General features: G+C 45.6%; 1 long non-coding RNA gene across 1 annotated transcript; it reads right to left on the bottom strand.

Moving 5' to 3' along the window:
- Positions 1–2,167: 2,167 nt before the first annotated feature.
- Positions 2,168–8,161, bottom strand: LOC113629889 (uncharacterized). Its single transcript, XR_003436743.1, has 3 exons — positions 6,685–8,161; positions 4,827–5,151; positions 2,168–2,595 (listed from the first exon to the last, which is right to left on the bottom strand). It is a non-coding gene; the product is annotated as an uncharacterized LOC113629889 (long non-coding RNA).
- Between the last annotated feature and the right edge of the window lie 3,244 nt (positions 8,162–11,405).

Raw genomic sequence — 11,405 nt, 5'->3', positions numbered from 1 at the left:
GGTATCATTAGACTTCATTACTTTTTTTTTATTGTGGGAAAATACACATAACATAAAATTTACCATCTTAACCTTTTTTTTTTTTTGGTGGGGGGAGGGGGTGTGCCGCACCACACAGCTTTCAGGCTCTTAGTTCCCCAACCAGGAACTGAACCTGGGCCCATGGCAGCAAAAGCACCAAGTCCTAACCACTGGACCACCAGGGAATTCCCTTAACCATCTTTAAATGTACATTTCAATATTTTAAATATGTCTACATTGGTTCTACAGCCAATCTCCAGAATTCTCTTCATCTTATAAAACTGAACTCTATTCCCATAAAACAGGAATTCCCCATTTTCCTTCTCCCACCCTCTGCAACCACCATTGTATTTTGTCTCTATGAATTTGACTCCTCAGGAACCTCATATAAGTTGAATCATACAGTGTCCTTTCTTGACTGGTTTGTTCCACTTAGCATAATATGCTCAATAACCTTGTCATTCATGTCATAGCATTTGTCAGAATTTCCTTTCTACTTCTTTAACTTTTTATGACTGAATAATACTCCATCATATGGCTATACCACATTTTGTTTATCCAGTCATAAGTTGACAAACACTTAGGTTATTTCCACTTTTTGGTTATTACAAATAACAGTATTATGAACATTCATATACAAGTTTTTGTATAGACATGTTTTCAGCTCTCTTGGGCATTTACCTTGGAGTAGAATTGCTGAGTTATATGGTAAGTCTATGTTTAACTTTTTGTGGAACTGCAGAAGTTTTTCAAAAACTTTTTCACTGTACCATTTTACATTCCTACCAGCAAAGTATGAAGGTTCTAATTTCTACACATCCTCACCAAGGATACTGGAAAAAAGGATATTGTTATCATCCATCTTCTTTATTATAGCCAACTTAGTAAGTATGAAATAGTATTTCATTGTGGTTTTGTAAGCATTACCCTGATGGCTAATTTTCATATATTTATTGGCCATTTGTATCTTTTTTGACAAAATGTCTATTCAGATCCTTCGTCCATTTTTTAATTGGGTTATTTGTCTTTTTATTGTTGAGTTGTAGGAGTTCTTTATTCTAAATACAAGTCCCTTCTCAGACATATGACTTACAAATATTTTCTCCTATTCAACTTCATTATTTTGCATGTGGATATCCATTTGTCCCAGCACCATTTGTTGAAAGACTATTGTTTCCGCATTGAATTGTCTTAGCACCCTTATTGCAAATCAGTTGATCATAATTGTGACAGTTTACTTTTGGACTTGTCAGGGTTAACCTTATAAAGAGATTCTGGTTCCCATCTGATCCTTAGCCCTGGGTCCCAGTCATCCTGTCCCACTTCTTTTTACCTATCATCCCTGTGTGTGCGTATTTCTAGCATAAGGCAAGGAGATTTGGGGGCATCGATTATTTTTAGTTTAGGACTAATACAAGGTTGAGGGTTAGTCAAACTCAAAACTGCGTCTGTTAATTTAAGCTCAGATTTTTTTTTAATTTATCTTATTTTTTTTTGGCTGTGTTGGGTCTTTGTTGTTGTGCGCGGGCTTTCTCTAGTTGCAGCAAGAGGGGGCTACTCTTCTTTGCGGTGCGCAGGCTTCTCATTGTGGTGGCTTCTCTTGTTGCAGAGCACAGGCTCAGTAGTTGTGGTTCGCAGGCTTAGTTGCTGTGTGGCACGTGGGATCTTCCCAGACCAGGGCTTGAACCCATGTCCCCTTCCTTGGCAGGCGGATTCTTTTTTATTTTATTTTATTTTATTTATTTTTGGCTGTGTTGGGTCTTTGTTGCTGCACATGGGCTTCCTCCAGTTGTGGCAAGTGGGGGCTACTCTTCATTGCGGTGCACGGGCTTTTCATTGCGGTGGCTTCTCCTGTTGCGGAGCACGGGCTCTAGACGTGGGGCTTCAGTAGTTGCACCACGCTGGCTCAGTAGTTGTGGTTCGCAGGCTCTAGAGTGCAGGCTCAGTAGCTGTGGCGCACGGGCTTAGTTGCTCCGCGGCATGTGGGTTCTTCCTGGACCAGGGCTCGAACCCGTGTCGCCTGCATTGGCAGGCGAATTCTTAACCACTGCACCACCAGGGAAGCCCTAAGCTCAGATTTTAAAAATCACTAGCCAGGGAATTCCCTGGTGGTCCAGTCATAGGACTCCACACTTTCACTGTCGAGGGCTCAGGTTTGATCCCTGGTTGGGGATCTAGGATCCCACAAGCCACGTGGTGTGGCCAAAAAAATAAAATGAAATGAAATAAGTAAATAAAAAGCACTACCAGTCTTGCCAAGTGCCATGTTCCACCAGTCCTTCCTTTCATCTTGTCTTGACATCTTTGGCCCCCCATGGTGTTGTTTTGTCACCTTCCTCCACTCAGACGCTGAGGGTCATTGACTTTGCCTTTGTCAGCTGCCATTTTCTGCCCTCTGCCTCACGTGGCACAGGATCCATATTGTGGGCCCACTCTGGGCCCTTAGGGAAGGCACCTGGCAACATCAGCTTAATTTTTACGTCCACTTTTACATGACAACCCCATTAGGAGTCTGCTACTCTTTGAAAATAGTGTAGTGTTAAACCAAGTCATTCCATTCTCCTTTCTTTATACCTGAAAGAAAAGAGAGGGGCACCCTTTCAGTCTTTGAGAGACACAAAATGTAGGTGGCAGGAAATGAAGGTGGCTCTGCAAAGCCCCCTGCGCGTGGAAGGGCAGTAGAAGTGGTGGAGAATGTGCAGAACTTGTCAGCATTTCATGCCGAGCTGTGGGCATTGGTAGTTCTGGCTCTGAAGCCAAAGCCGCTATTCAGTACAAGCCAGCACGATCCCCTTGCAGTGAGTTTGGGGAATCTATTAGTTTTGCTCCTAAAGTCAGATTTCAGGCTCTCAGAAGAATGGTAGAGGGAGAGAGAGGAGGAGGGATAAATGAGAAAGAAGCTAGAAAAAGATTTGTTTTGATGGTAGAAAAAGAAAAATGAAAGCTCTTCATGGGTTTACTGAGGTAAGGTAGGGACTTCCCTGGTGGTCCAGTAGTAAAGAATCCTCCTTCCAATGCAGGGGACCTGGGTTCCATCCCTGGTTGGGGAACTAGGATCCCGCATGACGTGGGGCAACTAAGCCCGCATGCCACAACTACTGAGTTTGCACACCTCAACTAGAAAGCCTGCCTGCCGCAAACTACAGAGCCCACGTGCTCTAGAACCCGCGCACCACAACTACAGAGCCCACGTGCACTGGAGCCCACACACCACAAATAGAGAAGAGAAAACCCGCACGCCACAACTGGAGAGAAGCCTGCGTGCCGCGACGAAAGATCCCACATGCCTCAACAAAGATTCCACAACTAAGACCTAACGCCGCCAAAAATAAATAATAAATAAATCTTTAAAAAAGTACGTCTTTAAAAAAAAAGGTAAGGTAGAGTGCAGATACCTTGACCTGGCCGTTGTTTCACACCCCTGACTACCTTCCAAATTCTCACACACGTGCACACACACACACCAGACATACAGAACAATTCAGAGCTCTATTCTGGTCTGGAAAAATCTTTCCCCTGGGGCATCAGTAGCTTGCCTTGTGATGACAGGCTTAATGGTTTCATATCTCTGCATTCCACTGAGACCACCTACCCAGAGGCTATGCCCTACTGACCTGGTTCACCAGGGCCTGAGACTAAGCATGAGAACACGAGGACAGTGCCAGTCTAGGTGTCGGGGGAGCTATGTTCTGGTTTGGGCAAATCGTTTTGGTTGTTTTTGGGTTTTTTTTTTTGCGGTACGCAGGCCTCTCACTGTTGTGGCCTCTCCCGTTGCGGAGCACAGGCTCCGGACGTGCAGGCTCAGTGGCCATGGCTCACGGGCCCAGCCGCTCTGCGGCATGTGGGATCTCCCCAGACCGGGGCACGAACCCATGTCCCCTGTATCGGCAGGCGGACTCTTAACCACTGCGCCACCAGGGAAGCCCTGGGCAAATTGTTTTAACTTGCTGGGTGACTGTGTCCATGTTGCTGCTCTCTCTGTAATACTCAGGGTTCCAAATTATAAAATGGGGACCGGACCCATGGTTCTTATCTCCTAGAAATGTCATGAGACAGAGTAAATTATGGTCTTCCAGTGCTTATGCTTCTAGGAGGCAAGGAACTAGGGGAATCCTGTGCTTTTCTCTTTTTTTATTGAGATAGGGTTTCCTAGGCTCTCTATGCAAGCCCTTAGAAGACATTTAATCAGAGAATAGTCTGGAAAAAAGCAAACCTGCTCACAAAAGAAGAGAGAGCCTTGAAATCTCTTAAGTGTTTCCTTCCAAACAGGTCCAAGAGATTCTCTTATAGTTTCTGGCCGGCTACCTGGAGTAGGGAGATAGAAGTGGTTTATTTTTCTTTCTTCCAGTTTCCCTTTCTGGTCTGATCCCTCTGAGTGACACTGGTTGGGGTGGGGCCACAAGTTATGGGAGAAAACCATGTCCCAGCCACTCAAGTCTGCCTATTGGATAATAGATTGATCGGTCTGCCCTGTCGGTGGGTAAAAATAAAAGAGCAGCCTTTTTACTGATTTGTGTTTATTTGATTGTTTGTTTAAAGGAAGCCATGAGATATAATAGTGAATCAGCCCACCTGATTCAGTGCCCTCCGATGGTCTGGTCATGTGTGGTAAAGTACATCAGGAAGGGAACACCATGGTTTCCCAGTCATCTGCCTGCAGTACTAGAGTATGGAGGACCCAAGAACTAACAGAAGGTTTCTTGTCCTTGTAAAAGATCCTTGGGTTCTCAGTTGCTGTATTAGTCTCCTATTGTTGCTGTAACAAATTACTACAAACTTAAAACAACGCAAATGTATTCTCTTACCTTTCTGGAGGTCAGAAGTCTCATGAGGCCAAAATCAAGGTGTCGGCAAGGGTATGTTCCTCCTGGAGACTCTTGGGGAGAATGCAGCTGCTTGTCTTTTCCGGCTTCTGGAGGCCACCTGCGTTCCTTGGCTTGTGGTCCTTCGACTGTCTTCCAGGCGCATCACTCTAAGCTTTCTTTCCATCGTCACATTCCTCTCTAACTCTGACCCTCTGCCTTCCTGGCACAGGACCCTTGTGATTAAGCTGGGCCCCAGCCCTCTTCTTTCTTGGGCTTCTAAGGACTTCTCAGGCATAGGAGTTGCAGTCATTGTCAGGGCTGGAAGCTAGTGGGGAAGTACATTGATAAGAATCTTTGTAGCTTTTCTTAGGACAGGAGGCAGCCTGATATTATAGCCTTTTTGAGCCCCTTCCCCCATAAAGGTGTTGATGACCGTGGAAAGAACTAAGAGTCCAGGAATAAAAATCCAGTATGCCTGGATTATAAGAAACTCAGTTAAGGGTGAAAGCAGGCAGATGGGCTGATGGGACATAAAAGCAACCTAACTGACACCTTTCTCCTTCACCCCAATTTTGGAATTATTTCCCCAAGACACCACCATGCTTCCTATCCTTTAAAGCCTGTATTTTTAGTTTGGGGTATTTTCTATTGTTTGCAGGTTGCCTTGCAACCCGTTTGCCTGGAGGGTTTAAACAATATAGTTTCTTTGCTGAACAGCAACCGTAGCCAAGAGAGACCGAATATAAACCTTTAAGTCTGTTTTCTCAGAGTTCCTACATCAGCGATGGCTTTAAACAGAATAGCTTATGCCCCCTGGCTTGCTTCTCCCTGGGGGAGGGGAGAAGGGTGGCTGGTGGAGAACATTTTGTGTTCTCTTATCTTTCATACTAGTGGAAGGGGATAAGCACCAGAATAGGAAAACAAAATATCTGTCTATTAATATACCCTAAGTCCTCTAGCACATGGATTGGATTTGTTTATTTGTGAAAGAGAAGGATGCTTCTCTCTGACTGTGGCCTCCCCTGCCAGATGGAAGGGAACTGGCAGGCGTAGTGCCCTCCATAAGGTGAAGGGAATAGGCAACCAGGGCCTAACTTCTTACTTAAAAGAGAAAACTCTCAGCCTTTTCTCAAGAAAAATTGGTTTTCTGGCTCAACCTGCCTTAAGCCCCAGCAGCATCATTCAGGGAAACTAAGAAAGAAAGGGAAAAAAGCAGGAGGATTTACCATGAAAGAGCCAGAGAGTACCCCTACCTCCCCACTAGACATGTGCATCCATCCCCCTCCTTGTGTCCAGCCTGGGGAGCCAGAGGTCTGGAGAACCTTGCTGGAAGAAAGGACACGCAGTTTCCTCAGAACAACCACTTAACTGGCAGTGAGGAAGGCAGACGCAGGAGCGTTTCCCTCCCCAAAGGATAAGCCCTGCAAAGAGAAAAGCAGCCCTGCTGAGCTCAAATTCAGGGGCACTGTCCTTTAATATATTCCCTTGGATCCGTTAGTGGTTATCCGTTAGTAGAAGGAGTGCCCAGAGTCGACAGTTTTCTAAAGGAGTAGATGGCTAGTTAATGATAAGCCTTCTAGTTGGAAAAAAGCCAGAAGGGAAGAGATTTCTTTCGGGAACAGGAACATACATGTGCCTAGGAGCCCCGTGCCTGCCATGTCTGGACAGAGGTTCAGAGCGCCCTTTGGCTGCCAGAAGAGGTCTCTGCTTGCCACCCACCAGGGTCAGGCTTTCTCAGGTCCTGGAGAACATTTTGATTAGCAGGAGTCCCAGGCAGACACGGAGAGAAAGAAGAGAGCAGCATTGGCAGGGCCCGCCCTCTCCAAGAGCAAATGGGGACAAAGGTCGGTGTACTTACAGCTGCCCCTCCCAGCCTGCCCGCCTGCCAGCCAGGCCAGATGCCCCAGGTTGTCCCGGCGTTGCTACATGATGCAGGAATCTGTCATCTTTGTGCCTGCTGGGTCACCCATTACCCCAGATCCAATTCCCAGGCAGGGAAGGTTAGGACACGTGAGCAGAAGCAAAGGCTTTGGCATTCAATAGCTTTAAAACAGAAATGCCGTCATGTCTTTACCTGTTCAGTTGGGAGCAAAACATGTTTGTTAGGGGTGTGATGTGGTATTGTGGAATAAGTACGAGAGGAAAGAATCTGTGAGCTGCCCATCTGAGAGGAGGGCTCTCTGTACAAACCATGGTTCTTCAGGCACTTTTAGAATGTGAACAGACTTTCTTTGTGATGATTTCTTATCCTACATTTCACTGCCAGCCCAGCATGTTTGAATTTGTCTCGGCTTCAGCAGGTCTGAGTATCCATTGGGATTCTCTGTGAGAATTTAAACAACTTGGAGGCCACTGAGGTTACCACGTATAACCAGATCTGGCACAGATTTGGCATGAGAGTAAGCAGGAGACAGAAGCTTTGTGTGTTATGAAATCATTGAGGCTGTAGCCCACAGCCCTTCGTGTTTGGGATTACAATTAGAATCGCTGTTATTTGTTTGTTCGTTTTCTGTCTTTGTACCTAAGAGTGGGCTTCAGCTAATGAAATAATGGTGATATAGAAGCTAACATTCATCAAGGCACTGAACTAAGCACTCTCCTTGAATTATCTCATTTAATTTCCACCTCAAACCCATGAGGCAGACGTGACATGATCCCCGTTTAAAGGTGAGGATCCAGGCTCAGAGAAACTGAGTGACATGCTTAAGATGATCTGCTATATTCATCTGGGATTATGACTTGCTAGCACCGTATTCTGAACATAGAGGAAGAAAGAATCTGAGAACAAGTATTTCTGAGGGCTGCAATTGTGTACAGGTTTCTTGGAAGCTAGGGCCCTCTTGATTTATGCTCCATGGGGCCATCTGGGGAAGTTGTTTAGCTTCAGAGGTGATAGATGAGGGCTGGGTCACTTCTGTTTGCAGAGCATGGGTTGAAGGGTAAGTCAGGACAACATTTCTTCTCTGGTCCCCATCAGGGACTCCACAGGCCAACCTCTGTGGCTGTGTTTATATCATTATTTTTAAGGCATCAGCACCAGCACAGCAGCTCTAAGCTCTCTCTTCCTTTAGCCATCCTCCATGTGGAAAGAAGCCAAATGGGAGAATTTCCCCAACCATTTCCCTTCAGTGCAGCTGGTACCAACTTGAAACCTAAGACATTTAACACTGCAGCCCAGCTGAAGCCTGGCTAAGCCGTATTTCTTAGACACAGCAGGAAGCCGTTCTGTGCTCTAGTATCAAGAACCATCTCAGGGCCCAGGGCAGGCTCTGCTTCCTTGGTTTGACCCCAAGAGGTCAGCTGGCTGATGAAGCCCATCAGAAGTACTTATGTAGACTAGGACCGTCAGCTGCAGCTTACCAGAAGAGACGGGAGAGGATGCCCAGGATTTTCATATTTAATTGAAAAGTAGTGTCTTTGGAAAAGGGGGTGGTAGAGGAGTTCCTACAGCATTGAAAGAACTCCCTCCACTTGTTGCTGTGGGAGGGTAGCGTAGATCCAGCTGCTTCAGAGCCATTCATTATCCTTCATCCTGGCAAGTGGAACTCTTCTATGGATAGGCACTGTTGGTAGTGAACCCCTGGCTCTCCCGGCTGCCCCCACAGGTCACAGGGCCCTCCAAGCTGATGCTCCAGCGTGGTGACCAGAGTCTGGTTCCATCCTCTGTCACCCAGACCACACACATCAGCTTTGCCCTATTCTGTGCTTCTGAATTACACTCACTGGCAACCAGCACCAGCTCTCCCCTCCCAGTGCCCTGATATCCTCTGGTTAATAAGCAGCTCACATAAAGACACCAAGAACTATTGCAAGAGGGGGAGAAAAGCTGAGGCTCTGAATACAGGCCAGGAAGCCCTGGACTTGGCCCAGGAACTCGGTGGCTGTTTCTGTTCTCTGCCCTTTGGTAGCCTTCCTCACAGGTTATAGAAGGAAGAGAAGCAGGAATGCTTCATCTAAAGCTGTAGTGGACCATAAAGCAATGATGTATTTATCTATCAATGAGAGACTCTCACTGAAGCCTGAGGTCCCTTCATGGAGACTATTAGTCCTCTCCAGAAGAGACCAACTTTCTGCCCTTTATCCTTTCAAACCTATTTCTAGAAGAGTCTTAGGTCCCTGTTAATTAAAGCACTAAGCGCCCCACTTCCCTCTCTCTCCTGTCTTTCTGAGCTGCCCAGATGGCACTCTTCCCACCTTCACCTTCATCTCCCATACTGTGTTTTATCTCCCAAGGTTTGGAGATGTCCTTGAGACGTCCCTGTGGAAGGAACCAGTGGGGACTATGTGCCTGAGCCCCCCTCATTGTCATTTTGGTCTGAATCAAATTCTGCAAGGGAGCTGGAACCCTCTCCTTGGGCCTGCCCATTGTCAAGGTCCTGGTCACCTTTAAAGCCTCCTGCAGGGATTCCCACTGCCAATGGATCCTTTTCTGAAGCCCAGCACTGTGACATTTTAGACTTGGAAATCCCTAGACAAATATGTCTCACTTAATCCTCACCACACTGGAGACTCTCACTTGGCCAAACTTAACAAGTACCACTAGTTCTTGCAGCAAACGTTCCCCGTGTTCCAGGCATTGTGTTCAGGGCTGGGAAAAGGATAAACAAGGTAAGGTTCCTGTCCTTGAGGTGCAACCAGCTATTAGAAGAGACACATGAAACAGGAGCTCCCCTCTCACTCGAAATGCCTCATACCCAATGTTCCTTTAACTTTCCCAGGCTCTCTAAGGCCCTGCTCTTTCACCATTTACCAGCTCTGTAACTTTAGCTCAGTTGCTTGCTCTAAGCATCAGGTTGCTCATCTGTAAAATGGGTTTGTTAATAGTATATATCTACCTTGTAGAGATATTATGAGGATTATATGAAACCACTTATTTGTAAGGCACATAGGGCTAAATAAATGCTGGCTGTTACTATCTTCCTCCTGAGGATAATGTTTGCCAGGAAGAGTGGTAAAAGCAGGGAGAGCTGGGTTTGAACCCCAGTTTCCCCACCCCACTGATACTGTATGCTTATGGGCAAAAACTGTTCTCTCTGAGCATCAGTTTCATGGGTGATAATTTACTTAATTAGAGTAAATTAATTGATATATGTGAAAGTACCTCACATATATAGCAGGAGTTCAACACATTCGCCCCTTGGAACTTCTTAAGTATCTGAAGACCCTAAAGCTCCAAGGATCCAGAAGAGACGCAGAAAGATGCTAGCGCCTCCTTTAGGAAATGTCCCCCATTCCCCTGGTTAATCCTTAAAGCATGACCCTCCCCTATTTGGTTCTCGTTCAGCCAGAGAGGCTGCTCCGTGATCAACTGTGTCCCTCCCTCTGTGCTCTGTGCTTCTGTACTAAGTACCTGGAGGCCCTTGTCCTGTCCACACTCAGGCATCACTTGGCCCAGATATCCATTGAGCTCCTCTAATCTTTCCCCACAACTCAGTCTCCCCCTCTCCTCACCCTCCACTTCATCCCTTGTTCCCCTAGCTTCTTAATCAAATTAAGGGAAAGAAGAGGATTTAGATAGGGTTACTAAATATGTTTCTGTTCAGGGGAGGGAGGAACAGAGGAGTCTGGAGGAGGAGGCAGAGTGTGAAATTCCTTAATGGAATGTGCTCTGAGAGCCTCCTTTCTCTAGAATAAGCCCCAGAATCGCCTATCTGGATAGAGTTTTCTCTTTGGCAAAGTGCTTTCACAAACATTATCTCATTATGATACAGGCCCAGGTGGCAGAGTGCCCACTCCCCGGAAAGGTCTGCCGAGGCCATCATGCCTCACAAGCTGGTCTGACCCTGGTCTACATATTTCACAGGACACCCTGGCCTCACAGGGGTGACTCGGCTTTCTGTGGAGCACGACACCCGCGGAGGGGCCACTCACAGATGGAGGTCACAGTTTTCCCTTCTGTGTTCTCCCCACATCAGATTTGGAATCTCTGGAAAATTTTTACCTTTTAAAAATGATAACGTGCTTATTGTAGAGATTTTTGAAAACACAGTAACTTGTAAAGGAGAAAACAAAAATCACCCATAATCCACAACTTAACTGCTGGTAATGTTGTGAGGTAGCTCCTTTACGTGTTTTTGAAATGCATGCATATATTTGTGTATGTGTGTGTGCATTTGAAAAATGGGATTATATGCACACACATTATTTGTATTCTGCTTTTATATTTAATATGTTATTTTTGTGTTCCATTTCATCAAAAACTCTTCTGAAATATTATTTTAAAATAGCGTGAATTAGGATTTTTCCTTATTAAAAAATTATGCATGTCCATTATGAAATAATCATTGCCCACATTGATTGAGTCTCGTAATCAGCCAGAAACCCTGATCACATGATCACATTTAATTCTCACAGCAGCTCTCCTGGGTAGATACTGATAAACTCATTTTACAGGTAAATAGAGTGAGGCCTTGGAGAGGTAAAGAACTTGCCCCACTAGTAAAGACTTAAAATGCCCATGGGATTTCACACACATTTTTGGACCAAATTGCCTATACCAATGACCATATTCAATAACTGCATCATATTCTCCAATGTGGGTTTATCATGATTAACTATTCTCTTTTGTTGGACATTTCA

This window comes from Aethalodelphis obliquidens, unplaced genomic scaffold (genome assembly GCF_003676395.1).
Source record: "Aethalodelphis obliquidens isolate GAN/ISIS:26980383/991018 unplaced genomic scaffold, ASM367639v1 scaffold28, whole genome shotgun sequence".
NCBI classification, from domain to species: domain Eukaryota; kingdom Metazoa; phylum Chordata; class Mammalia; order Artiodactyla; family Delphinidae; genus Aethalodelphis; species Aethalodelphis obliquidens.
The sequence above is the reverse complement of the archived record's forward strand: the minus strand, read 5'-3'. Positions and strand labels throughout refer to the sequence as shown.